General features: G+C 38.2%; 1 protein-coding gene and 1 pseudogene across 3 annotated transcripts in view; one reads left to right on the top strand and one right to left on the bottom strand.

The window, feature by feature from the left end:
- PDE3A (phosphodiesterase 3A) overlaps window positions 1-26,532 on the top strand; it is a 315,361-nt gene that overhangs the window by 33,273 nt on the left and 255,556 nt on the right. The window lies entirely within an intron of this gene.
- LOC101329860 (serine-threonine kinase receptor-associated protein pseudogene) lies at window positions 7,975-9,538 on the bottom strand (annotated as a pseudogene).

The raw sequence follows: 26,532 nt of genomic DNA, 5'->3' as shown, positions 1-26,532 counted from the left end.
AATGTGGGTGACCTAACTGCATTTATTTAACGAGGACACTTTTCCCAAACTGATCCTAATCAGTCGTCTCCTCATGGAATGATGAAAGATTATAGGAAGAGAATAAAATGCATACATGAGACAGTTTTAGCACAGTAATTAGAAGCTGTAAACTTGGGGTTAAAATTGAAATTGTATTGCTTGGCTGGTCGTTACATATAGGATTCAGACTACTTTAATAGTTGATTCAGAAAGCTGCAAAATACTATGATTTTAGTTGTTTTCTACTAGAGAAGCAAAGAAACCTCTCTTAATAAATAAAACTATGGACAGAAATAGCACGTTTGTTTCAAGAGCATTCAGTGCTTTGCTTTTCTCTATTGTTTTCCAACAGGAGGAGATAAATTAAATTTTTCATCTATAAAACCAGTGTACCAGTATTCTGAGTTCATAACTCTTGTAAAGATGGCGTCACCGTATTTGGCAAACCTGTTACAAATATTCTTTGAAGGCTGCTTTAAACACTTAATGGTGTATTCATCTTAATTTTCAGTCTTGTCATTCCAAATGCGGCCAAAGTTTTGTTTAACAGTGATTGAATTGGACAAAGGGAAGAGCACATTCTTTGTCTAGTTTAAAAGCTTTGTCAGAAATCCTCCACTTGCATTCTCTGCACAGTTCTCCCTGAGTCCCATCATGTTCACTTCTGCTTTGAGACGTTCATCAGTAGATACTTTGAACACTGATCCTTTCTCTGTCCCAAACACAAGTGAAATCAAGAGCAAGCTTGTAGGTATCATTTTACCTTCTGGAGAACTGTTTCTGTGTTCTGTCATGTGTCTGCCTGAACTCTGTTTTTAAAATAAGGAGTTGGTACCTGGAACCAGGGAGATACTGGAGAATGTCTCCTGCTATCTGAAGGAGAGGGACAGCCAGATGCTAATAAATGTGGAGGATGGTAGCTGAGTTCTGGTATAAAAGCTCATTGACTCCTTAAAATTGTTAATATCTTAATCCCCATTTTTGTTTCTTTTACGGGTTTGCTGTCTTCCCTATTGTTAATTTCCCCCCAATATGCTAAGCATTTTTCAGATATCACAACTCATTCTCATTACAGCATTAGAGATACCTATTACTGTTCCTGTCTGAAGCTCATGGAGGTTAAGTAGCTTACCCAAGATTTTACCGTTTATCAGATGCAGAGCCTTGATTTGAGTCCAGTTCTGTCTGGCTCTGAAGGCTTCCTGTTTCCATTGCACTAGACAGCAAAGGCATCACCGGAATTTCCAGGGTATAACTTTCTTCAAAGTGATAATCATTATGTCAAGCCCTTCCCTTCCTTTTCTACTCTTGCTGTCCTGGTTTATGGGCACAACATACTTGAATGGACTATTGTGGAAGCTTCTGAACTGATCTTCCCACCCCCTTGCTTTCTGAATATTAATTCATCCCTTGCACTGCTGCACTGTTGCACCGTATCTTCACCATGGTCAACTCTACTCACGACAGTAGTTTTGTCGAACGCTAATGTAAAAATCACATCAGTCCTTTGATAAAAAGCAGTTTGTAATTCTTAGTTGCCTTTCAAATAAAGTGAGCACCTCTAAATTTGGCATTCATGACCCTCTCTCATCGCCCGTCGTACCCTTCAGCCTTTTCAAACTGCTTGCTTCCTTTGTCACATCAATTTTCTAGCTTATTTGAATTGCCTACAGTGTAATCTTGCATCCTCTCACTCTCCCTCCCGCCCTGCCACCTTCTCTCTCCCTCTCTCTCCTTCTCTTCCCATAGGTATATAGATCTCTATTTTTTCTTTTTTCTTTAGAGATATCAGTGGATAGGGGGAATCTCTATTTTTTGATTCTATTCCTGTTATCACATTATGCCCATCTCTCTAACCTGATCTTCAATCAATGTAAATGAAAAATTTACCCATCTTCTACCTGCTTCCTGATGCATTTTCTGATGATCCCAGTTGAAAGTTCTTTCTCCTTCCTGAGTCTCCAGAGCACTGTACCAATTACTTTCTAATGGCACTTATATTTTCCACCTTGGATTGTAAATATTTTTATAAGTGAGATTGAGGTCCTTGGCATGGGGGGGGATGTTGGTGTAGAATTGAGCCCGCTTGTCCCGTGTGCCACAGTGTTTATCGTAGAGCCATGGAGAGGGTCAACAAATGAGAGCGTATCATAAGTTACATGTAGGCAGTGCTTGGAAATTTAGAGAAGTGTACATTTTCCTTATTAAATTTGACAACAATAGGGTGGAATTTGGTGGTTATCTGCATTTTATGGATGGCATTTGGAAGTTTACAGAGATAGGCTCAGGAAGTGTCTATGGAGTTTTGCGTCAGTACTACTCTTGGGAGACTGGCAAGATAGGACTCTGAGTTAAGCAGTTTGGAGCTAAAAGGACCTCCAGGGCAACTGAATTCAGGGTTTCTGGACCCTGTTTGTGCCTTGGACTCACCTTCAGGAAATTAAAGATAAATTATTTACCAAGCAAGCCCCATCTCCAAAGATTCTGATCTGATGGTCTGAGTTGGTACCCAGACACTGGTATTTTTATTTTTAAATGTGATGATTTTGAAAAATATTTCATCATTCCAAATTTATGGAAGAAATTTATGATAGAGATTAATAATTTCTATTATGAACACATTAAAAAATTTTGACCCAATCATTCATAGTTGACCTGTTTTTCTTTTTATAAAATGGATATTCCATTTTCCCTTAATTTCTACAGTATTATCAAAAATTAAGTATTTTCTTTTTTTATTGAAGTATAGTTGATTTACAATATTGTGTTAGTTTCAGGTGTACAGCAAAAAGTGATTCAGTTATGTAGATGTATATATATTTTTTCTGATTATATTCTATTGTAGATTATTACAAGATATTGAATATAGTTCCCTGTGCTATACAGTAAATCCTTGTTGCTTATCTATTTATTTTTTTTTTTTTGCGGTATGCGGGCCTCTCACCGTTGTGGTGTCTCCCATTGCGGAGCACAGGCTCTCGACGCGCAGGCTCAGCGGCCATGGCTCACGGGCCCAGCCGCTCCACGGCATGTGGGATCTTCCCGGACCGGGGCACGAACCTGTGTCCCCTGCATCGGCAGGCAGAATCTCAACCACTGTGCCACCAGGGGAGCCCTGCTTATCTATTTTATGTATAGTAGTTTGTATCTGTTAATCCCACATTCCTAATTTGTCTCTCCCTTCCTTTCCCCTTTGATAACCGTAAGTTTTTCTATGTCTAAGTCTATTTCTGTTTTGTATATAGATTCATTTGTATTATTTTTTAGATTCCACATGTAAATGATACCATATAGTATTTGTCTTTGTCTGACATACTTCACTAAGTATAATATTCTCTAGGTCCATCCATGTTGCTGCAAATGGCATTATTCTTTTCATGGCTGAGTAATATTCCACTGTATTTCTATAACACATCTTCTTAAACCAGTTGTCTGTGATGGGCGCTTGGGTTATTTCCACGTCTTGGCTGTTGTAAATAGTGCTGCTGTGAACATTGGGGTGCATGTATCTTTTCGAATTAGAGATTTTGTTTTTTCTGGATATAAAAATTAAGTATTTTCTGATGCTGACTTGAAAAATAGGTCTATGTCCCAGTTGTAAGAGAATAACTCTTCAGAGGCACAGATTTACGCTGATATAATCCTAACTCTGAGCTATCAGAGTTAAGCACTTTATAATGTGACACTCTGGGTCAGCACATTTTTTGGGAAATACAAGCTTTAAATATTATATTTAAAACTCCAAAAAGGAAAAACGTTTTATATATTAATGCAAATTATTTGTTGAAAGAAAGTTATATAGGAATAGAGAGATAACATGTAACTCCTACTCACTGTAGAGTAATGACTTAGTTTTCTCTCTTCTTAAGGAATGCCATCACTTGGATTTTTATTGTTGCTGTAAAGTGGGAACCAAATTTATTTATTTCATTTTCTTAGTGTGTGGGTGTGTACGTAGTGCGCACTGACTTCAATTAAAATTTTTCTTGCAAGCTCAAGGTCTTCATTATCAACTTGAATTATTTTAAAATGCAGCAGTACAATAACATCCTCAGAGACCATTAAAATGTTTCTAGAGATATTTTCTTGATGGTGAATGGCTTAACCTGCCGTGCTTCCATATTGTTATGGGTGCCTCTTTAAACTTTTATTCCCTCCCTGATAGTTAGCTATCCTAAGTGTTTAGCAGATATCTTTGATTCTGCTGCAAGGAAGAATTGTAAGTTTGCAGGGAGAGCACTTAACCACGCTTGTTAACTTTGATGGCCTTATTTATTCATAATTGTAGTCAGTGAGCTCTAGATGGAGGCCTGAGGGTGAACAGACATCTTTCCCATGTAGGACAGAGTTTAGGATCTGTGACCGCAGCTGTACTTAACCATTCAGGGGCCTTTTCTCCATTACAGCTGGATTTACAACTGTGTTATGAGTGGAAGAGTTTGTTGGAGTTGTTTCCTTAAGGAAATGAAGACACAACATCAGAACGCTCAAAATGATAATTCTGTGATAAAGAAAGAAATTAGAAGTATGACAACCTAAATTTTGTCTTTTTTTATAAGACAAAAAAATACCACTTGTCATTTTTATTTCAGGGCTATTTCAAATCTGAGCTTTAAATAACAACAAAAGAAGTGAGGACTATCAATTCTAATAATTTTTTATTTATATTTTTTGAGATAATCAGAAATTTAATCTCAATTATATAAATATGTAACTGTTTTTAGATATATCTATTTCAAGAGAGATACCAGATACATGGTAGGCACTCTAATTTTAATTTTCATTTTCTAACTCTGAAATTTAATAATTTAGTCAAAGTTCAATATTTAGCTTTCTCCTTGAACTCCCTAATGAATTATTTCCCTTCAAAGGCTTTTCCTGGAATGTCTCCCTTTTTGGCAGGTAAGTTTGCATATCTAACATGACATCATTTGGCTGGATTCCTGCAAAAGAATAATTTAAGAGACAGAAAAATGTAGGGTGGCTGAGCATTCTAGTGGTAGAATTTTCGGAGAAACTGAACTAGAGAAATCGTATGCCATATTAATAGGAATACGTGTTATTTTCTTAAACTCCAGTGATAATTTAATAACACTTTTTGTTTCTTTTAATAAGTTCATTAGGTTTATTACTTTGTTTCAGAGGGGAAATATTTTCTCCCCCACTTTTACTGAGTTAACTTTTGGCAAAAGTGACCTAATTATAATTTTGGAGCTTCATCCTGCTTAAAACTAATTGGGTCCGGGACTTAATAAAACCACACTTAGGTAGGAAGCCATATAATTGTACGTACAGAACAGGAATGAGACAGCTTGGGTGATTTCCAAGTTAAAAATATAATACTGTAGGTTCCTTGAGGTAGGAACCACATCTCTTAATTTTTTCTTTATCCTGAATTGAACCTAATAAAGTACTACATACATGATAGACACTCATTACATAGTTTTTACTGATTTATTGGTTACAAAATAAATGTATTGAAATGTACTGTTTGTCTTATGGAGAAATACTAATTTAGCTTGACTAGTATTTCTTTAATGGAAATCGCCATGCTTAAAGGTTTAACTCTTTGACCTGTCAACCTCAGATCACCTTATTTGTGTATATCTAAATTATTTTCCTTAAGAGGCATGGTTCATATGCCTTGAGCTGTTGGCTCCCTGCCAAGCACCATTGCTCGTCCACGTCCGTGTAGCCTATACATTTTTTTGCAGGGGTGGGTGGGTGTTGGGAACTAGTACATACATCCTTTCTGAAGAATATGTATTTGTCTACTGGTTAATGCCTGACGAAGAATTGCTAATGGGCTCCTACTGCTTGCTGATTCACAGACAAAGTTTTCTGCTGGCTTCCTTCATCTCTTTCCCCAACACTTCTTATTCTGACAAACTTTTATTCAGAGGATGAATATACAGTTAGGTTTTCTGTGTAAAGCTTTGAATTTGGAGCGAAGGAGAGACAAGTGATCGAGGAAATGGGAGAAGAGAAACAGGAAGTATGATCCCGGCTCCTTAAACCACGACTTCTTATTAATCCTTCCTTGTTTCTGCAGGAATTTTCTCTCCATCTTTGTTACATCATTTTTGTCGATTCTCTCGCGGGAGGGTCTACTGGGGTTGTTCAGGCCTCGCTCGCTCTCTTTGTGTACACTGTGGTCGGTGTCCACGCCGTTTCCTGGGAACCCGCCAGCTTCCTTCCCACCTTTATCCTCTGCCAGCCCTCAGGATGACCTAATTTCTAGCCTGCATTTCCTAAAAGCCTGTTCATCCTTCATGCCCTAGTTCCAGACCCACCTCTTTCCCAAAACCTCCTGAACCTCTGCAGCTCATTCTCATTTACTGGAACTCGCCTTCCTAGCCCCTCACACTTTAGCATTTCCTTGCTCTGTCGTGTAGTCTTCTTTCCCTGACCACGTCACAGACATCCTGTCTTAAGCATCTTCTCTGCCTTACCAGTGTCAGGAGTTACGCTGTTATAACACAAGGTTTGGGGTCAAGGCAGGTGCTGATCGCCGTCTGTGTGACTTAGGGGAAGTTGTTTAGCAACTCTGAACCTTTTTCTTCATCTGTGGAGTGGGGATTGCAGGTCCTACTTCATAAGGTTATTATTTAGTTTTAAGATAAGTTGCTTACAGTATCTACCAAAGTGCCAAGTGTCTAGCAGACACTTAATCTTGTTTCCTTTTTTTTATTCGCACATGGCTGGGCTCAGAATACGTATTCACTGACAGCTTTTTTTTGGCAACTAAGTAATTATACTCCAATTAAATGGACGAATTTTTAGAAAGGCGATAGAGGCAGGAGATAGGATTAGTTTGTATTCTTTTTTTTTTTTTTTTTTTTTTTTTTTTGCGGTACGCGGGCCTCTCACTGCTGTGGCCTCTCCCGTTGTGGAGCGCAGGCTCAGCGGCCATGGCTCACGGGCCCAGCCGCTCTGCGGCATGTGGGATCTTCCCAGACCGGGGCACAAACCCGTGTCCCCTGCATCGGCAGGCGGACTCTCAACCACTGTGCCACCAGGGAAGCCCTAGTTTGTATTCTTAATCTGCAAAGGTAGTAGGTATTCTTAGTCTATAAATGTAGTAGCTCTAAATCTAGCAAGATGAGGTCTGTTGTTATGTCCTGTACCTGGTTGCCAAGGTTCCCATGTAAAGAAAGGGGTTGGCAGTGTTATTGGGCCTAATTTGTTAGATTGGATACATGAAGGAAGATATTCCTGCACTCCCCCTTTCCTTACAACTCAAAGACTCTGTTGCTCGGAATTAAATTTTTAATTGCTTTTGGAGTACTTAAGTTTAGAGTTTTAGTTTTTGTAAAATTACAGTTGTTTAAAAATTGCTTCCACGTGATTTCCATGCGCCTAGCATTATATCTATATTCTTAGTAACTATTCAATACATGAAGGAAAGCAAATAGTAAATATAAAAAATATTTTAATTTTTTGTGGAATTTCAGTGTTTCTGACTCCTCTGGTACTGAAGTACAGTAAAATGTATTTTCTTACGAGTAAAACTTGATTAGAAAAATCACATGTATAACTTAATACTTTAGAAATCTATAAAACAGTAGGGATGACATTTAAAAAATTAAACATGTGTATGTGTCTCCCTTTATAAGATACTGGTATAGCACCTATATACCTTAAGTGAAAACTGATATTATAGTCAAAAAATTAATATTCTTAATGATGTTGTATTACTGTGGTATTTACACTGTTGTTTGGCTTTATAGATGTGAGAAAACTCTCATTATTAATAATAATTATTAATTATTTCCACATTTTTTGTGGAAAATTGGCTCAAGCTGATTTTAATTTGCAGATAGCTTTTGTTAGAGTTGCTTTTCATGAGGGTCATTTTTCTTATTTCAAAGATTAAATGGATTTATAAATAACTTTTAAAGTAGCATCTGTTCTTATTTTTCTCCTATTTAGAATTTTCTTCTGAAATATGCCTTTTGTTGTTGTTGTTTTGTTTTAGAGGGATTTTATTTAGACAACTAAAAACAATTAGATGCTCAGAAGCAGTGTACAATGAAAGAGAAATCAAACCAGTTACTTTATCATGTATTCCCCCTCTTCTTTATAACTAAAGCAAAAAAAAATGGCTTTCTGCTTTAAGGGAAAAGTCAGAAAAATAGGCCAATATATTTTCCCTCTTCATAATAACATAAACAGCTACAAGAAATCTACCTGTAATAAGAGAAATTGGATGTTGGTTTGCACATATTCATGAAGAAGACAACAGACTATCGTACTACAAGAGTATCACTCCATCCGCCTTCAGCTGATACTCTTGTGTTTTCACTTACAGGTATCACCAAGTTTGTTAGTTCCAGCACTGGAGCTAATTCATATTCCTCATTATTTACTGCTCATGTTTGCCTTAAGCAGAGAGTAACTCTGGAGGCTGATGCTTTTCTCTGTTTGTTTTAGTCCATAAGTTGTGTACATCTGCCTGATGCTCAGGCCTTAACCTCAGGAGTTGAACTATCGATGGAATCTGAATTCTCTGAAGCAATTTCTTCTAGCTCCTCTTCTGCTGTCTCTGGAAAACTGATCTTCGGCTTTGCCAGCTCGCCACTATCTTCTTCAGGAAGCACACATTTCCAAAGGCCGTATGTTTTTCCTACCACAGTCTGCCATAGTCTCAGTGTTCCATCCTCAGAACCACTAGCATAAAGTTCTCCATCAGGACTAAACCTCACACAGAGAATGGGACCTGAGTGTCCTTTGTAGGATCCTAATTCTTCTTCACTATTATAATCATACTTATAAAGTTTAAAATCTTCACCCCCTGCAACAAGAAATTCTTTCTCAGGATGAAGAGATGCAGAATTGTTGGTTGCAGGAGCTTCAAAAGACTTAATTGGGTCCAAACTTACTGCACTATGAAAAGCAATAGATCGTCCATAAGTTATTACCAATATCTCTCCCTCAGGAATATATTCCATACTGCTAACAGACATATCAAAATTCAGAGATTTCACTTCTGTCATAGTAGCATGACCCCAAAGGCGAACAGTTTTATCGTCAGCTGAAAGGATCTGTTTATCCTCACTGCACCATAGAGCCTTTTTAATACCAGAGGTATGACCACTGATTTCCTTAGGCTCTGCTTCAGGTTTGTTCAAGTCGTATATGTGTAACAGTTTATCCTGTCCCCCGGTTAACAAGTAATTACTGTCCTGTGTAAAATCCACAGTCTTGACGATGTGTTTATGGGCCAGGGTCATCCATTCATCTCCTGAGACAGCATCCCACACTTTTTGGCTGTGAAATCTGCAGCTGCTGTAGCTGCTTTGGTGGCGTCCTTATTTAGTGTTGCACCCCAAACAGCACCCTTATGACCCAAAAATGTTCCAATGCAGTCTCCTGTATCTCCCTGGAGTAGCATAGGTTTACCATCTTTGCAAGCGCCCATCAGGAAATAGCAGTAAGGCGTGATGCCGTTGAAGGCCAGATCCCCCACGGGCCGCGTGTGGCCCGAGCAGGTGAGCGGCGTCTACCTCATTGCCATGGCGGCTGCTAGCCGGGGGATCCGGCGAGGGTGGGGGTGGGGTGGGGAGCTGAAGGTCGTCTGGTCTTTTCTCTGCTCCGTGGCACCGCCTCCGCCTCCTCAAGGCCCCCGCCCTGACTCGGGTTGGGCCGGGAAACGGGAGAAGGCCAATCTGGTGGCCCCAGGTCAGAAAGGGGTTAGGGACGGGTCAGGGAGTCTGCTACGGACGACCCACAGCCATCGAGGAAGGGAAAGGGAGGGAGGGAGGAGAGTAGGGGAGGGGGAGAACTGCAGAACCCGCGGCCACGGCCCACACCGTCCACACGGGTACCGGCCTGAAATATGCCATGTTTTTATTCTGTAAGCTATACAAATAAGTTTTAAAGGAAAATATGTAATCCTTAATGATTATATAATTTATTACCATTCTTTTTCTTATCACAATATTCATTTTATTAAATACATTTCTCATTGTACATTTAGACAAGAGTTTTCTAAATGCCACAAAAAATTTAAAATCTGTGATAATGTTAATTATGTGTACATATCTAATTTCTGCTGCATAATTTCTCAAAGTGGAGTGATGAGTCCATTGAGAGTGAGGACTCTGGAAAGTTCTAAAAATGTGACATATTTTTCTTCCTTCTTCCTTTCTCCCTTCCCTCTCTCCCTTCTTCCTTGTCCCCTCTCCCTCCCCCACCCCTTCCTCCCTCCCTTTCTTCTGGAAATGGAACATTTGTTTCTTATGAAATCTTATGTAAATCCAATGAGCGATAGATTAAAACCAACCAACCAGATCCAACCACTGAAGGATGTGGGGACCCAGAGCACCAGCCTTTTTCTCATCATTTGAAGTCTAAATGGTTGTCAGGTTTATAAGTGAATTACCCAGCTTGAAGCCACAAGCAACATTCTACCTTGAATAATTTGTCCCTGTTAAAATTGATTTACAGTGTTGTATTAAGTTCTGCTTAATAGCAAAGTGATTCAATTATACATATAAATATATATACATTTAAGAAATATTCTTTTCCATTATGGTTTATCTCAGGATATTGAATATAGTTCCCTGTAGGACCTTGTTGTTTATCCATTCTATATGTAATAGTTTGCATCTGCTAACCCCCAACTCCCAGTCCATCCCTGCCCCCCCCCCCACCCCGGCAATCACAAGTCTATGTCTGTGAGTCTGTTTCTATTTCCTAGATAGGTTCATTTGTGTCATATTTTAGATTCTACTTAAAAGTGATATCATGTGGTATTTGTCTTTCTCTTTCTGACTTACTTCACTTAATATTGATAATCTCTAGGTCCATCCATGTTGCTGCAAATGGCCATATTCTATATACACAATGGAATATTACTCAGTAATATTCCATTGTGTATATGTGCCATATCATCTTTATCCACTCATCTGTCATAGACATTTAGGTGGTTTCCATGTCTTGGCTATTGTGAGTAGTGCTGCAGTGAGCATTGGGGAGCATGTATCTTTTCGAATTATTGCTTTGTCTGGATATATGCCCAGGAGTGGGATTGCTGGATCATGTGGTGAATCTAGTTTTCTGAGGAACCTCCATACTGTTTTCCGTAGTGGCTGCACCAATGTACATTCCCACCCACAGTGTAGGAGGGCTCCCTTTACACCCGCTCCGGTATATTATTTGTAGGCTTTTTGATGATGGCCATTCTGACCGGTGTGAGGTGGTACTTCATTGTAGTTTTGATTTTCATTTCTCTAATAATTAGCAATGTTAAGCATCTTTTCATGTGCCTATTGGCCATCTATATGTCATTTTTTCAGAAATGTTTATTTAGATCTTCTGTGTATGGTGTGAGGATGTCTTCTAACTTCATTGATTTACATGCGGCTGTCCAGTTTTCCCAGCACCACTTGCTGAAGAGACTGTCCTGTTTCCACTGTATTTTCTTACCTATTGTCGAAGATTAATTGACCATAGGTGTGTGGGTTTATTTCTGGGCTCTCTCTTCTGTTCCATTGATCCATACGTCTGTTTTTCTGCCAGTACCACACTGTTTTGATTACTGTAGCTTTGTATTATTGTCTGAAGTCTGGGAGGGTTATGCCTCCTGCTTTATTCTTTTTCCTCAGGATTGCTTTGGCAATTTTGGGTCTTTTATGGTTCCATGTATATCTGAGGATTATTTGTTCTAGTTCTGTGAAAAATAGTTTATAATTTAAAAAAATTCTCAATTTCACCAACTGTGGTCACTTCTACAGCTCTTCCTAGAAAATGTTGTTTGTCAGATTTGAATATATTTACTATTACTAGCTTTCTTACTTAAAGATGAACCAGATCTCTTTTCCTTAAAAAATGCTTACCAACAGTTTTAATGCAATAGATGGAATATGTTTTCTTTTTGGAAATTATCAAGATTGCAAAACCTTTAATAGATGGGAAAAGTATTCATATTTGCTTATAATGAATGCTTTCAAAATGAGGTCACTGAATCCAAAATAGTAAACTTATGAATTATTACAGTTGGAAATCATCAGAGAGGCCAGATAAATTTCTTACCCAAAACAATGATTATTCCTATAGTAGTTTTGTGACAAATGTTTATTTAGCCACTACTTGAATACCTGAATGAAAGAAAGCACGCCACATTCAAATCAATACAAAGAGATGGGTGTAATAGAAAGAGAAAGGGAAAAAAATGGTAGGTGATAGATATTTAATTAGTTTGGTTATGGTAGTCATTTCACAATGTATATATATATATCAAGACATCGAGTTGTGTACCTTAAAGATATACAGTTTTTATTACTCAATCATATGTTCATAAAGCTGGGGAAGAAAAAAAAGAAAGAGAAGGGCTTTGAATCCAAAGGAACGTTGGTGCAAATTGTGGGCAAATTAGTGAATTTCTTAGTTTTGGTTTTCCATCTATTAAATGAAAAACTAAATCCCAGCTCTGCAGGTTTGTTGAGTGATAATGTAAATTGATTATGTCTAATACAAAACATTTAATAAAATATTGCTATAGGATGGTTATTTTGAGTCAAAAACTGCCCTGTTGTAACTTTGACCCCTTTTTCTTAATATTTATTTACTATTTTATGTGATAAAGTTAAATAGTGAAAGACCATTGTCATTTGCCTCTTAGGACTCTCAAGTCTTCTCCCCTGACTAAAGGTGTCCATATAATTCAATTGTCCTGTTACCATCTTTCCTCTTCCCTGAGATGCAGTGGTACTTGATGCCTACTGGGGTATCAGGCTGCACTTACAGTAGCTATCCTCTGGAAGCCACACTTGTTTGGCATGACCCTGTTATCTTGACTGGACTCGATGGGGCTCAAGCTGGGCAGTGAAATTCTGATCCAGTAATTTGGTATTGGGACCAAGTATAAGTTAAGTCAGTCTTTTCCACAATGTAAAAGCCCCTTTCCAAAACCCCTAAGGGCGAAGGAGCGGAGAAAAATCAGTTTGTGGAAAGAATGAAGCAGATACAGAGAGTGCGGGAAAGGGAGAGAGAGCTGAATCTCCTCAGGGCTTTCTTGACTCTGATTCTCCTTCTTCCCTGAGGCTGCACTGTGTTCCTGCCCCCCATTCTGTGAATAACCCTGCCCTAAGCTATATCGAATTAGTTTCTGTTATTGCATCCATGGTTTTTCATCAAAAGACACTGTTCTCTACGTCTGCGTCTTTATTCCTGTCCTGCACCTAGGTTCTTCAGAACCATTTTTTTTTTTTTTTTAGATTCCATATATATGTGTTAGCATACGGTATTTGTTTTTCTCTTTCTGACTTACTTCACTCTGTATGACTCTGGGTCCATCCACCTCACTATAAATAACTCAATTTCAAGAATGGACTGGAGGACACAGGGAGGGGGAAGGGTAAGCTGGGACGAAGTGAGAGAGTGGCATGGACATATATACACTACCAAATGTAAAATAGCTAGCTAGTGGGAAGCAGCTGCATAGCACAGGGAGATCTGTTCAGTGCTTTGTGACCACCTAGAGGGGTGGAGTAAGGAGGGTGGGAGGGAGACGCAAGAGGGAGGAGATATGGGTATATATATATATATATATATATATATATATATATATATATATATATATATATGTATAGCTGATTTAGTTTGTTATAAAGCAGAAACACACACCATTGTAAAGCAATTATACTCCAATAAAGATGTTAAAAAAAGAAAAAGACACTTCATTGTAAGACCACCCTAATTCAAAGATATCAAAATGTGAAAAAATGTAACATAACATTATATTTTAAAAACATCTCTGTTAAATTCTAGGGCTCAGAATTGAACCTGATGATTGATTCCAAGCCCTTCCTCCCCTCACCCATCAACATGGGGACACGAAAATAAAACCCAGCATATTTCCTGTTCCATCCACAGAGCCTTATCTATTGTCTCCAGCTGCCTGTGTAGCATTTCCATTTAGATGGTCCTATCAAACATATTTGACAATTATGACTCTCTTCCCCTCTGTCAGCCTGGATCCCCTTATTTTATTCCAGTTTTCCTCCCTCTTCTAAGTTAGTGATCTAAGAGTAATTTGGAATTCTTTGCTCCTTCTTCCCTTAATCTCAATCTGACACAAAATTTTGGAATTTCTTTTTCTTTTAATTATTATTTTAAATTGTGGTATAATGCACATAATATAAAATTTACCATCTTGACCTTTTTTTTTTTTTTTTTTTTTTTTTTTGCGGTACGCGGGCCTCTCACTGCTGTGGCCTCTCCCGTTGTGGAGCACAGGCTCCGGACACGCAGGCTCAGCGGCCATGGCTCACGGGCCCAGCTGCTCTGCGGCATGTGGGATCTTCCTGGACCGGGGCACGAACCCGTGTCCCCTGCATCGGCAGGCGGACTCTCAACCACTGCGCCACCAGGGAAGCCCCGGCATCTTGACCAGTTTTAAACATGCAGTTTAATGATATTAAGTGTATTCACATTGTTGGGCAACCATCACCACTATCCAGTCTCCAGAACTTTTTTCATTTGAAAAACTGAAACAGTACCCGTTAAACAATAACTCCTCGTTTTCTCCTCCACCAACCCCTGATAACCACCATCTACTAGCTGTGTCTGTGCATCTGACTACTCTAGGTACCTCATATAAATGGAACCACGCAGTATTTGTATTTGTCTTTTTTGTGATTGGCTTATTTCATTTAGCATAATGTCCTCAAGTTTCATCCATGTTGTAGCATGTGTCAGAAATTGGCATTTCTCATGCCGATGTTATTCTTTGACGTAACCTTTGTCTTCTTTCCTCTTTGACAACTGGGGGGTCCGAGCCTTTATCACTTTGCCCCTGAGTTCCTGAAATAATGTCTTAACAAGTCTCTGGTGATCCTCCCCCTGCTTGCAGCCATAAGCTGTGATGTCTGAGTCATCTTTGAAAGCGTGGTTTTCATCTGGTCGTTGACCACAGGGTTACCATGAATGGAGCCCCATGGATGGGTTGGTGCAACACAGAGGCTCTGAATAGCCCCTTCTTGCTAAAAGCATTACAGTTTCCCTTCTGATATTCCCCATGTAGTCTAGCCCCTTCTACTTAATTTCTGAGTCCTTCATAATCTACTCAGATTCCGTTTTTTTAATGATCTCTTTACCCTGTGTTTTAATTTATGTATCACTGTTATTCGCCAAGGACCTGCATTTCTGTCAGGTGGTCATTTAACTTCCTCTACAGAATTCAGTGTTTATACTTGTCTCTTCCTCTTTTTGCCTTTTATTCCTTTCATATGAAAATTTCAACTTACTTTCATGACCTATCCAAATACCATATATTCTGTGTAGCTCACTTTCTTCATGAAAACTTCACAACTGCTACAACCCTCCCTATTTATAGTTCACCTAGTTACATTCTTACCCTTAAATACATCACTGTAGATTGTGCTGTACCGGTTAGTAGTTTGCTAACTAGATTTCAGTTTCTTGAAGCCTGATGCTTGTTTTTCCTAGCTCCACTTTAGCAAGCAGGGTGCAAATAGGCATTAAGTGGGCAATAAGTATTTGTTGTGTTAGTGGCGTTTTCATGTTAGTAGGACAATAATAGAACACATTATAGGCGTGCTATAAAAGCTTTCACTTTCTATTTCACTCTTGTTTCTAAACCACCCACGCTTAATTGACTTGCAAGTGCTTTTAAGTTTGAAAACATTTAACACAATTATTAGTGTTCCTTTCTTTCCACAGGCGACTTATTTGATTTAATTGATGTTTAGCCCAGCATCGTTCCAAAATGAGAAGTATTTGATATATCTGTAGGTGATTATCATTAGATACATATACAAGAGAGGGAAAAAAACAAACAAAAACCTACCTGAACAATAATGTTGGCACTAGGAAACAGACTGCTATTAGAGCATTTGAATGCTCGACCTCCTATGTAGGTGGAAAATGGGATATTGTGTAAAGAATCTTGTTTAGTCCTTTTGCTTTTTGTTTCTTTTGACTATTCTGTCTTCCTTAACTCTCATATTCCTTTTCTGAAGCTTAAACTCAAGGTCATTGTTGAGTGAGAAGGAATATTACTCATCCTTTTCCTCCAGCTCAGGTGAATGGGATTTATCATTTTGGCCTTGATTTCCCTTCTTTCTGTTAATATTGAACAATATCGTAATAGCTGTAAAGATCAAATGCTGTAATTTGAGGGAGTACATGTTTAAAGTCTGTAAATATATTAACTCGTACTACCTATGTGGCATCAAGTAGGTATGACACAATTCAGTTCAGTAATACTGCATTGAATCACCAGTTGCATCTCACGCTAGGAATACAATGACGAACAAAATAACACCATGTTGCCCTGGTGGATTTTATAGTTTAGTAGGAATATCTTAAGTAATTACAAGTATGTGAATGTGATTAAAGGTATGTAGAATACTGATTGCTGTGGGAGAGAATAGCAAGGGATTTATACCTTGTTTATGGGGTTGGTGCCGGCCTTTGAGAAAGTGTTTTTTATTTTATAAATATATATATTTATCTTTTACAAGTATAGGGATCCTTTATTTCATTTCAGTTTGGTTCACATTAAACACTTACTACAAGCTTTTTTAATGTCTTATCCATAAAATGATAATCGGGGAAATAATCAGAAAATAATACTAGGTCATCTGGGTTGCGTGGCCAAGTGTTACAGTGAGAGGAAGACACCATGGCCGTGTAGAGAATGTGGGTCTGAAAGTCACAAAGCAAGCCAACCTGAACCCTTGGGCAGTTTCGTAAATTCTCTTGACCTTGGTTTGCTGATCTGTCCAGCGGGGACAGTAATTCCTGCCTTGCCCAGCGTAGTATACAAGATACTCTGCCGTGTGTAAAAATGATAGTGGAACCAGAGCATTGAAAATCCAGTTTATTCCAGATGAACATGCATTTCCTGTACCTCTTACCCAAAGGGAATATATTTCAGAATTCATGGTCCAAGACATTGGTCTCATTCCTGATGTGAAGAAAACAAGACATAAAATAAGGCCCAGAAGTGCAGTCCAGGAGTATGGAGTAGGTCAGAAATCGTAAGCCCAATATACTGCTTCTGTTTTGAATTTGGTTTCGTTTTCACACCTGTCCCAGGCTTCCTCATTTGTAGAAGCTTTATTAACAGGAACACAGGAGGAGTCAATGACAGCTGATCTGTTCCTCTTGTAGAACAAACTACAGTCCAACTCCAACACAGTTGTTACGGTAACTGTATCTTGTGCAAGTATTCTCCTGACCTGATAGAGCTACTGGTTTCAAAGTGCTGTGTGGGGAAACCTGGGCTTATAGCAAAAATCCCAAAGTTAGAATAATGAGCGCTGCTTGAGCACCTGCTAAACTACTGAAAGTACTGAAGGTAAATACAGTTGACCCTTGAACAACACGGGTTTGAACTGTGCAGGTCTACTTATACTTGGATTTAAAAAAAATAAATACAGTACCTGTATTTTCAGTTTACAGATCTCTAAGTTAACTAAGTGTGGGAAAAAGTTTGTGTTTGACTATGTGGAATCAAAAGAAATGATGCTATCCAAACTGAGCTTCCTGCCTTTGGGTGGTGAGTCATTTATCAATTCCTTTGTTTTTTGAGGTAGGGATAGCCCATTTTTGACTGCATGGGGACAATACCCCTAGCCCCCCACATTGGTCAGTGGTCAACTATATACATGGAACTATATGCCTATCATACTGAGTAAGGGTTCAGAAAATAACTGGGATATAGGCCGTAGATGAGACACCAAACTGAAGCTAGAGTACAGATTTTGGAATCATCCTTCTACAGATGGCCATGGAGCTGGATACAATTTCTTGGGGATTTGTAGAAAAGAAGTACTCTTGAAAACACAAATATCTAGAGAGAGGGTAGAGGTACGTTTGGGGGGATAAGTATAGATTTAAAATCACGTAACTGGAAAATATCTTGTACATCTTCTGATCTGATGTAGTCAAAATAAAGATGAATTGGGACTTCCCTGGTGGTCCAGTGCTTAAGACCCTGTGTTTCCACTGCAGGGGGCACGGGTTCGATCCCTGGTCCAGGAGCTAAGATCCTGCCTGCCGCGCACCATGCCAAAATAAATAAATAAATAAAATAAATAAATAAGTAAAGAGAGTCAAAGAGGTCCTGTTAGCCTCAGTGATACAGTTTCTGTAAGTCATGGCGTAAAAGTCTCAAGTTTGCCTTTCTAGTGTAGGTTTTTAAAGTCCACTTCAGCCTCATACTGGCATTTTGTCTGCGTTGAATTATAAATTGTGAGAGTGTATCAATTTCTTCCCTATGTTTATACTTAACACCCTTTAGGGGTAGCAGAATTTAAGATCTCTCTCAGGTAATCAAATTTAAGTATATACATTGTCCCTGCTTATAAAAAACTTATCAAATAAAATAATTCCCTGGACATCTCTTCTAGATTGTTTTCCCTGGTTGCTCAGCCCGGTTCTTCTGTGAGCTTAGAAGTGTATCAGGTACTTGCTTTCATAAGCCTTATTTGTTTGGACTCTAGGTGGACCTTCTCTTTTATTCACTGAATACAGAGAAACACAGTGCCTGGCAAAATATAGGTAATATTTGCTGAATGAATGAACCATGCAGATTTCAGAGACTATACATTTTAAAAAGATATTCACTTATTAATCATTTTACTTTTGGATCAAGTATAGATATTTGTAGGTAGCAGAGACACAATTAAGCTAATGTTCTTTTTTTCCAGTAGCTGTCTTTTCTCATGGTTTGAATTGAGGGCAGCCGTTGTTCTTTTTAAGAGCAAAAGTTTGGCTTAAAAAAAAATGAGTCTCATAAGCAAATATGAACCATATATAAAAGTATGTCAAACATAATAAAATTCTGATTATAAAATACTCATTACTCTTTAATCCTGAAGATCAAACATTACAGGGTTGCCGATGAGGTTAATAGCGTATTTTTTTAACCCTCCAAAATATCTTTTCTTTAAAGACCTTCTCTTTAAACCACAGAATGTAGAGATAGTTATGTTCTATTTATTGCTAATTTCTCTCTTGCTATTTTTCCCTTTTTTTTGTATCATGCCCATAGCAGCTGTTTCCCTAACCCTTAACCCAGCCCACAGGCTTTCCCACGCTCCTTTTACGGCTCTTGTTTGGCATTGATCCTTAGTTTGACAAGTAAAACACGTGTTCGAATAGTAGTTACGGCCAAGCTACAATCCATCAGGTTTCCCATAGGGGTGGTTATGCTTATTTTACCCCCAAACCAGGGATCCTTTTATGATAAAGTATTGAGTTCACTCTGAATAAGCCTTCAGCTTCCTCACTGAATTCCTCATTCCTTGGTGACATGGTGACAGATGACTCTGAGATTCTGTAAACTCAGTGTGAGTGAAGCTTGTGAGATGGGAAGAGAGCTGGGGACACAGAGAGGCAACATGGGCTTCAGCGTTAGACAAAGTGAGGTTTAGTTCAAACTCGGACACATACTAGCTTGTGGATATAATATTCAATATCTGGGGGTTTTAACCTCCTCATGTATAAAAGCAAGTAATAACTACCTGCCCTTGGAAATCTGATCCAGAAGGAGTCATTTGGGTAGATTTCAAACCAATATGCAATGGGCCCCATCACTATTCCGTTTATAAATATAAAATCACAGTTGCTCATCTAAGGTATACACCCATGGCTCAACCGTACCCATAGCACAGTCTGAATTTTAGTTGCAGAAACATTTCCCAAGGTGATGTGTGAATGTATGTGAAATCGTGGGTGGACACAGAAGGAATGAGGGACTCAAAAAATGAGGGATTGAAAGTCTTGTGAATATCAGCCCCTTTGAATTTCAGGATCTGATAGTAAGTGGTCTAAATTATATTAAAAACAAAAACAAAAACCGCCCTGTCATTAGGTTTGTTTTCCTTTGCAGAATACTTGATAACTAGATTGAATTGCTTTCTTGTGAGCTATCTTTATTGTCCTTATTCCCAAGAGCTACTTAATACATTTTACGTGTTCAGGGAAGAATCAATAGTGGTTCAATCAATAAATGAAATAATAAATACATTTAAGCCAAATTCAGAAATTTAAGAAAAAATGCATACAACCCCCTTTTGTGTGTGTTGAATTTGTGGGTGTGTATATGATTAAATGGTTATGATTTAAAATAAGGCCAGAATTAAACATTCAAAAAGCATTTATTAAGCAGCCATTATGTACCAGGAATAGTAGACTAAATAACATTTTCTAAAGTTACAGGTTTTCCTCCAAATTTAGGGGTACCCTTGTACATGCTGTTTAAAACAACTTAATTCTTTATCGGTGTGGGTTTCAGGTGCACCTGAAACTGAAAATTGATTCTGCAATGTTCATTACTTTTTGATCCTAAAGATCAAGCCTTACAGGATTGCTGATAAGGTTAATAGCATATTTTTTTTAACCCTCCAAAATATCTCTTTCTGCACAGTGGGGTTGATAATACCAATTAGAGAGGCACTGGGAGAATTAACTGCGGTAATGCATGTCAATTGCTGAGCACAAAGCTTGTCACATAATAGGCACCCACTAAAGGTTAACTGTTGTTGATGCTTTGAGGAGTGTGCATCGTGTAACTGATTGCATTGGCTGTGGTCTCCCTGGGTCCTGGGCACCAAACTTGAGCAGTACACTTTTGTGAACTAACTTCACCTCCGGCAGCACCTTGGTATTCCTCTGCTTGTCTTCTGGTTGTCCACTTTCCTGATACATTTTGTCTATGTTTTATTTAATGCAGTAACATTTGAAAAAGGTTCATTAGCTTAAATCCTTTCTGAAATAGACAACCACAAAATGAAAATGACCATCATTAATATTTTATCAGTCCCTCCGATTCCTTTTTTCAGTGTTTTCATAGTTTATATAATTAGGATTGTAATTTTTTTTTGGCTGCGTCGGGTCTTAGTTGGGGCACTTGGGTTCTTCGTTGAGGCATGTGGGATCTTTCGTTGTGGCGCACAGGCTCTTCGTTGTAGTACACAGGCTTCTCTCTAGTTGTGGCGCGTGGGCTGCAGGGTGCGTGGGCTCTGTAGTTTGTGGCATGCGGGCTGTCTCATTGAGGTGTGTGAGCTCAGTAGTTGTGGTGCACTGGCTTAGTTGCCCCAAAGGCAGGTGAGATCTTAGTTCCCGGACCAAGGATTGAATCAGCATCCCCTGCAGTGGAAGGCGGATTCTTAACCACTGGACCAACAGGAAGTCCCTGTAATGTTTTTATTGATTGGTTTTCTATATGTTTAAATTAATGGTATTTTCTGACCATCTTCTACAACGTTAAAAGTATGAAAACTTTATCACTTTTATACTTGTATCAATTGGCATCACTTTTATCACTTGTACACTTCTTAATAGTCACTGTGTGAATGTGTCATTTAAGTAGTTCTCTCTTGTTGGACTGGTCGATTATCTCTAGATTTTGTCGGGGTAAATGATACTGAAGTAAATATTTTTATAAACCCTGGTTTGCTTTTCTGATTATTTCTTCCAGGTACATTTCTATATATGGGATTATGGATTAAAGAAACTAAGTATTCTGTATTTTAAAGTAATGGTTTACAGTATATAATTAAAATTAGAAGGAATTTTCTTTTAAAAATCCGAGAGCAGTGGTTTTTAAAGTACTCTGTGACATCTCCTTTGGGGTTGCTATTGAGAGGGAAGAGCTATACCCTGAAGGTAACTTTTTTCATGTCTCTTTCTTTCTTTTTTTTAAATTAATTAATTAATTAATGAATTTGGCTGCACCGAGTCTTAGTTACGTCACATGGGATCTTTTCGTTGCGGCATGCGGGATCTTTAGTTGTGGCATGTGGGATCTTAGTTGTGGCATGTGAGATCTGGTACCCTGACCAGGGATTGAACCCGGGCCCGCTGCATTGGGAGCGCAGTCTTAACCACTGGACCAGCAGGGAAATCCCTCATGTGTTTTTCTTATAGCAAGTGAAACGGATGCACTTTCAAAATGTCAGATTTGACAAAAATTAAAGTCATGTGTTTTTGTTTCATTTTTATGATGAAATATGAAAGGTTTATTTTGAACACTTATATCCTAAATACCATATTTCATAAATGATTTCTTTGAAATTAAATTTCAGCAATCTGGTTAATATTAATGAAGAAAGATAGTGGCATGAGGGTAGTTTTAGGAACTTTTTAAAATCAGGTGAAGAATATTTTACCAACCTGACAACTGTCACCAAAATTTCTCTTACAAAAAAGTATGGAAAAATATTTAGATACTGTTGCAAGTATGGAGAAAATATCACTCTATTCTCATTCCACTCGTCCCCAAAGGGCTTGGATGTCAGAGGGAGCTAGGGCTTCAGAGAAGAGAGGAAAAACTGTGATAGAGAATATTTTGGAATCTTCTTGGCAACTTGCAAAAGAGTAAGAGAAGGAGAAAGGACAGGATCAGGAGTTGGCAGTAAACTGCAATGTGTAAATCCCTCAGAGCTCCATCCTCTAAGCTCAATCAAGTCTCATAAATTCATGCATGCTTGCTTGCAAGTTTTACATTATTTTTAACACACAAGCATGGTCTGAGCTTCATGCTGAGGTTGACATGATGTGGGATAGAGGCAACCCTGGAATAAACTAATGTCCAAGAAGATTGAAAACTCAACTGATAATTATAAGCAATTGGAATCTTAGTCAAGCGTAAAGGTCTGACTCGAATTTGGGGGCATCCAAGGCAATTTTTCTTGTATCCCAGGGCCCTGGGGGATGCCAGGTGAAGGCTCAGTTACAGGAGTTTTCATAAGCACTGCTGAGGTCAGAGCACAAGCTCTGCTTTTCACTGTTATATGAAGCAGAGTCCCTGAAGATTGGCTGCCCTGGTGCTAAAGCAAGTCCCCATGCTGGATGCCTTCAGGTTTATCTTTAGACATATAAGCTTCTGGATCCTTCTGGGTTAAGGTTTAGTCATTCCACTTTGCTATCAGATTCCAGATAAGTTATCAGGCAATAGAAGCATGACTGTCTCACCCTTCATTCATATGTCCTAAATCTGACAGGCATTGGGACTCTCCTTTAATAGGAATAGGGGAAGGGCAGGTATATGAGTGATAGACTTGTTTAATATTGTCACAAGTACTAGAGCTAGGGACAAAAATAAATGCTCTTCTGATCATGGGAGGTGTTTAAGCATAAGTGGAAACTGGGTTTGGTCAGGATAAAATAGAGGATGTTGAAATGGTAAAACCATAATAGTAATGATATGTTCAGTAGAATAGTTATATTAGATGAACTTATGTGCTCCACTGGTTGAGAAATTGTCAAAGTGTTAAATTACCCACCTTAAAATTTTATGGCGTTGATTTTTAGACACGTATATTTGTATTTTTTTTCAAAAGTTGACCTTTCCACCATTTATTTTGCCTTTGTGTAAATATAATTTTCATGTTTCGTTGTTCAGGAAACATTTTCTACTAATAGTAGCTCTAATGTTGGTGATCAAATTAGTTAATGTTTTTATACATGTCACTATCAGATGTAAATCTGTGTTCACACCAGGTATAACAACTCAAGACCGAGAATATTCTATTGGCTGTGAGGTTTGTTGCTTTAATTGCGGCCAAGTTAATCTGTAGAATTTAACAATTATACTGCCATCTGTCTTAAGGGTTTATAACTCTGGTAGAGAATAAGCAAATAGCATAAAACACTTGTACCTGTGTGCGCTGCTCAGTTTTATTGGTAATAAAAAAAAAAAAAAGACATGCTGACTTTTGTGCTTGGGAACAGAATCTGTTTCTAACCTTTGCTATTAACAGGAAGTGGGAGAGGTGAAATGAGGCTTGGTTTTGTGGCCGGGCCAGAGCACTCTGTGTTCCTAAGCGTGGCATCCAAGTTTCATGTCTGTCTAGCTTCTTGCTCCTTGGAATAGCTGGCCTTTGAAGTCCTAAAAACATAGATTGGTAATGGGCAACATAAAATCAAGAGTGGGCAAATATTTGGAAAATCCAAGCTCTGAGAATAGCCAGTCTAGGATAATTTGGTTCAGATTTTGTCATAGCTGTGTTTTCCTTTCCCACCTAAACTATAAAGTTTTACTAATATAATAGCATGTGTTTCCCAAGTAACAATCATTGAAAAGTCTCGACTTGTGTTTTTAGATAGAGCTATTGCTGTATTTATTTTTAGATTTTAGGGCAGCAATAATTTCTTGGCCAGTGTATTAAAATGACAGTCCAGCCCCTGAGTGCCTTTTTTGGTAATTAGACATAGTATTAGAAGAGAGAATTCTAATGTAAATTTTAGGTTAAACACTGAACTAATACATTTAATAAAGATAAACCTTTTGTCCTACTGCATATTATCGATGAGGGTACCCATTATAATATGTACTATGTCCTGTTTTAGAAAATATTTTCTGTCAGGAAAAACCCCACATAATTTAATAAAGACTATTTTCACCAAGGTCATGTTGTAAAATGTATATGTGTATAGAAGGACATAACAGTAGCTCCAGCTAGACTTTTGTGAATACTGAGAGAATATCCCATTTACCAATGCTATTATCTCCTCCTCCAAGAAAAGAAAAACAGGCCGATTTTGCTAAGTTGTCCCAAAGGGAAGACATATATGAATATTTTTATATGTTTGGGAGTATATGCATTTTAAACGCCAGTCTGAGTTACTAGCATATCTATCTCCTGCCTTGGAGACAATTCTTAAAACTGTAAAGATGATTAAGTTTAAATTACTATAGACTTTTGAAATCTGATTTAATAGTCTAGTGCTTACCTTTTAAAATTTTCCTGTCTTTTACAGTTATGACTGTCAGAATATAATACATTTTTAGAGATCGTAATTTTGCAATACTGATACTTTATCTAATTTGTTATATAATTAACAGTAATAGTTTAAAATTTTTGTTGCATGATAATTAGTCTTGGAATGCTAGAAATCACTGGTATATATATCCAGTGAAGCCTGGGTTGATTTTAGTTATGTTTGGTTTCATACAGTACCAAATTATAATGCCACTCTCTATATTCAGGTTTCTTAAAAAAAAAAGTGGCCTTTGTATTTATCAAAATGTATTTATACAAATTTATCAAATTTTTAGTAAAGTATACATACATGTGAAATATACACATATTTAAAATAGAGCCCTGGGACTCCCCTGCCCTTCCAGTGGTTAGGGCTCCGAGCTTCCACTGCAGGGGGGCAAGGGTTCGATCCCTGATTGGGGAGCTCAGATCCTGCATGCTGTGTGGTGCAGCCAGAAAAAAAGATAGAGCCCTGTAAATTTTTGTATTATCATAGATATGAAAGTTACAGAAAATAATGATGATTAGATGTTACACCTCTCTCAGGAACTCCACTCTCTCCCATCCCAATATCCCTCCTTCCCTCCCTCCCATAGACACAATGTACACGCTCCTATGCCCATATCTTCCTTGATTGACTTCTTTCTTGAGACTTTAATCCTGAAATGTTTCCTAGCACACAGGCAGCTGAGATGAAAGTGTTCTTTTTAAGTGCACACTTTTCATAATGTCTTGAACTTGTTTTTCTGTGGCAGAGGGAAACAACCTCATGCACCTGGACAAACAGAGGTGTTCCTTCCAAAACAGACTTTCAGAATCATTAATTCTGGTTTAGAAATAATTATAAAGGTTAAGTGGACTCTCATGCGTAAGGTTTCAGTGCCGGTGAGTGGCTGATCTGTGTTTTGCCTCTCCCTTGCCTGCATATTCCCTGTGACACCTGCATGCATGTGTCTTCTGTTACAAATCTGATTCCATTTGTAGCAAGTGGGCCAAAGACAGCCCTTCAGCTTTTCGTAACCTCCTGGAGATATGCTGGGCCCACTGGCTGAGATAATAAGCACTTCTGCCCGAACACATGCTGAGGTAAGGCTAGTGCTGGTAAAAGTGGGGGAAGAAGGTGGGTTTTTGGTTCCTCTGGGTGCTAACAGTGTAGAAAGGGCAGACAGTACCTATCATCATAACCTAGTAAGAAATAACTAAGATGTGAGTGGAGACATTGTGTTTGTTTTAAGGGTGAAATGACAGTGTCTTTCAGTGAGGGGGAAGCTGGTGACAGATGAAACAAACTAGCAGTAGAAAATGTTGTATTTTTGCATTTTTTAGCATAATTGTAAACACAGAATTCAGGGACAATAGGTATTACCAAAGTAAAACTTTGAAAGGATAATTTTTTTTTGCTTGAAATTCTTTTTTTTTAAGTTTTGAATTTTATTTATTTTTTTATACAGTAGGTTCTTATTAGTTATCTATTTTATACATATTAGCGTATACATGTCAATCCCAATCTCCCCATTCATCCCACCCCACCCCACCCCCGCCGCTTTCCCCCTTTGGTGTCCATACGTTTGTTCTCTACAGCTGTGCCTCTATTTCTGCCCTGCAAACCGGTTCATCTGTACCACTTTTCTAGGTTCCACATACATGCGTTAATATGCGATGTTTGTTTTTCTCTTTCTGACTGACTTCACTCTGTATGCTTGAAATTCTTAAGAGTGTTACAGTAGTTCTTGCTGTATTACAGAATGACTGTAAAACGAGGTGGTCC

This window comes from Tursiops truncatus, chromosome 11, assembly GCF_011762595.2.
Source record: "Tursiops truncatus isolate mTurTru1 chromosome 11, mTurTru1.mat.Y, whole genome shotgun sequence".
In the NCBI taxonomy this organism is placed as follows: Eukaryota; Metazoa; Chordata; class Mammalia; order Artiodactyla; family Delphinidae; genus Tursiops; species Tursiops truncatus.
The sequence above is the reverse complement of the archived record's forward strand: the minus strand, read 5'-3'. Positions and strand labels throughout refer to the sequence as shown.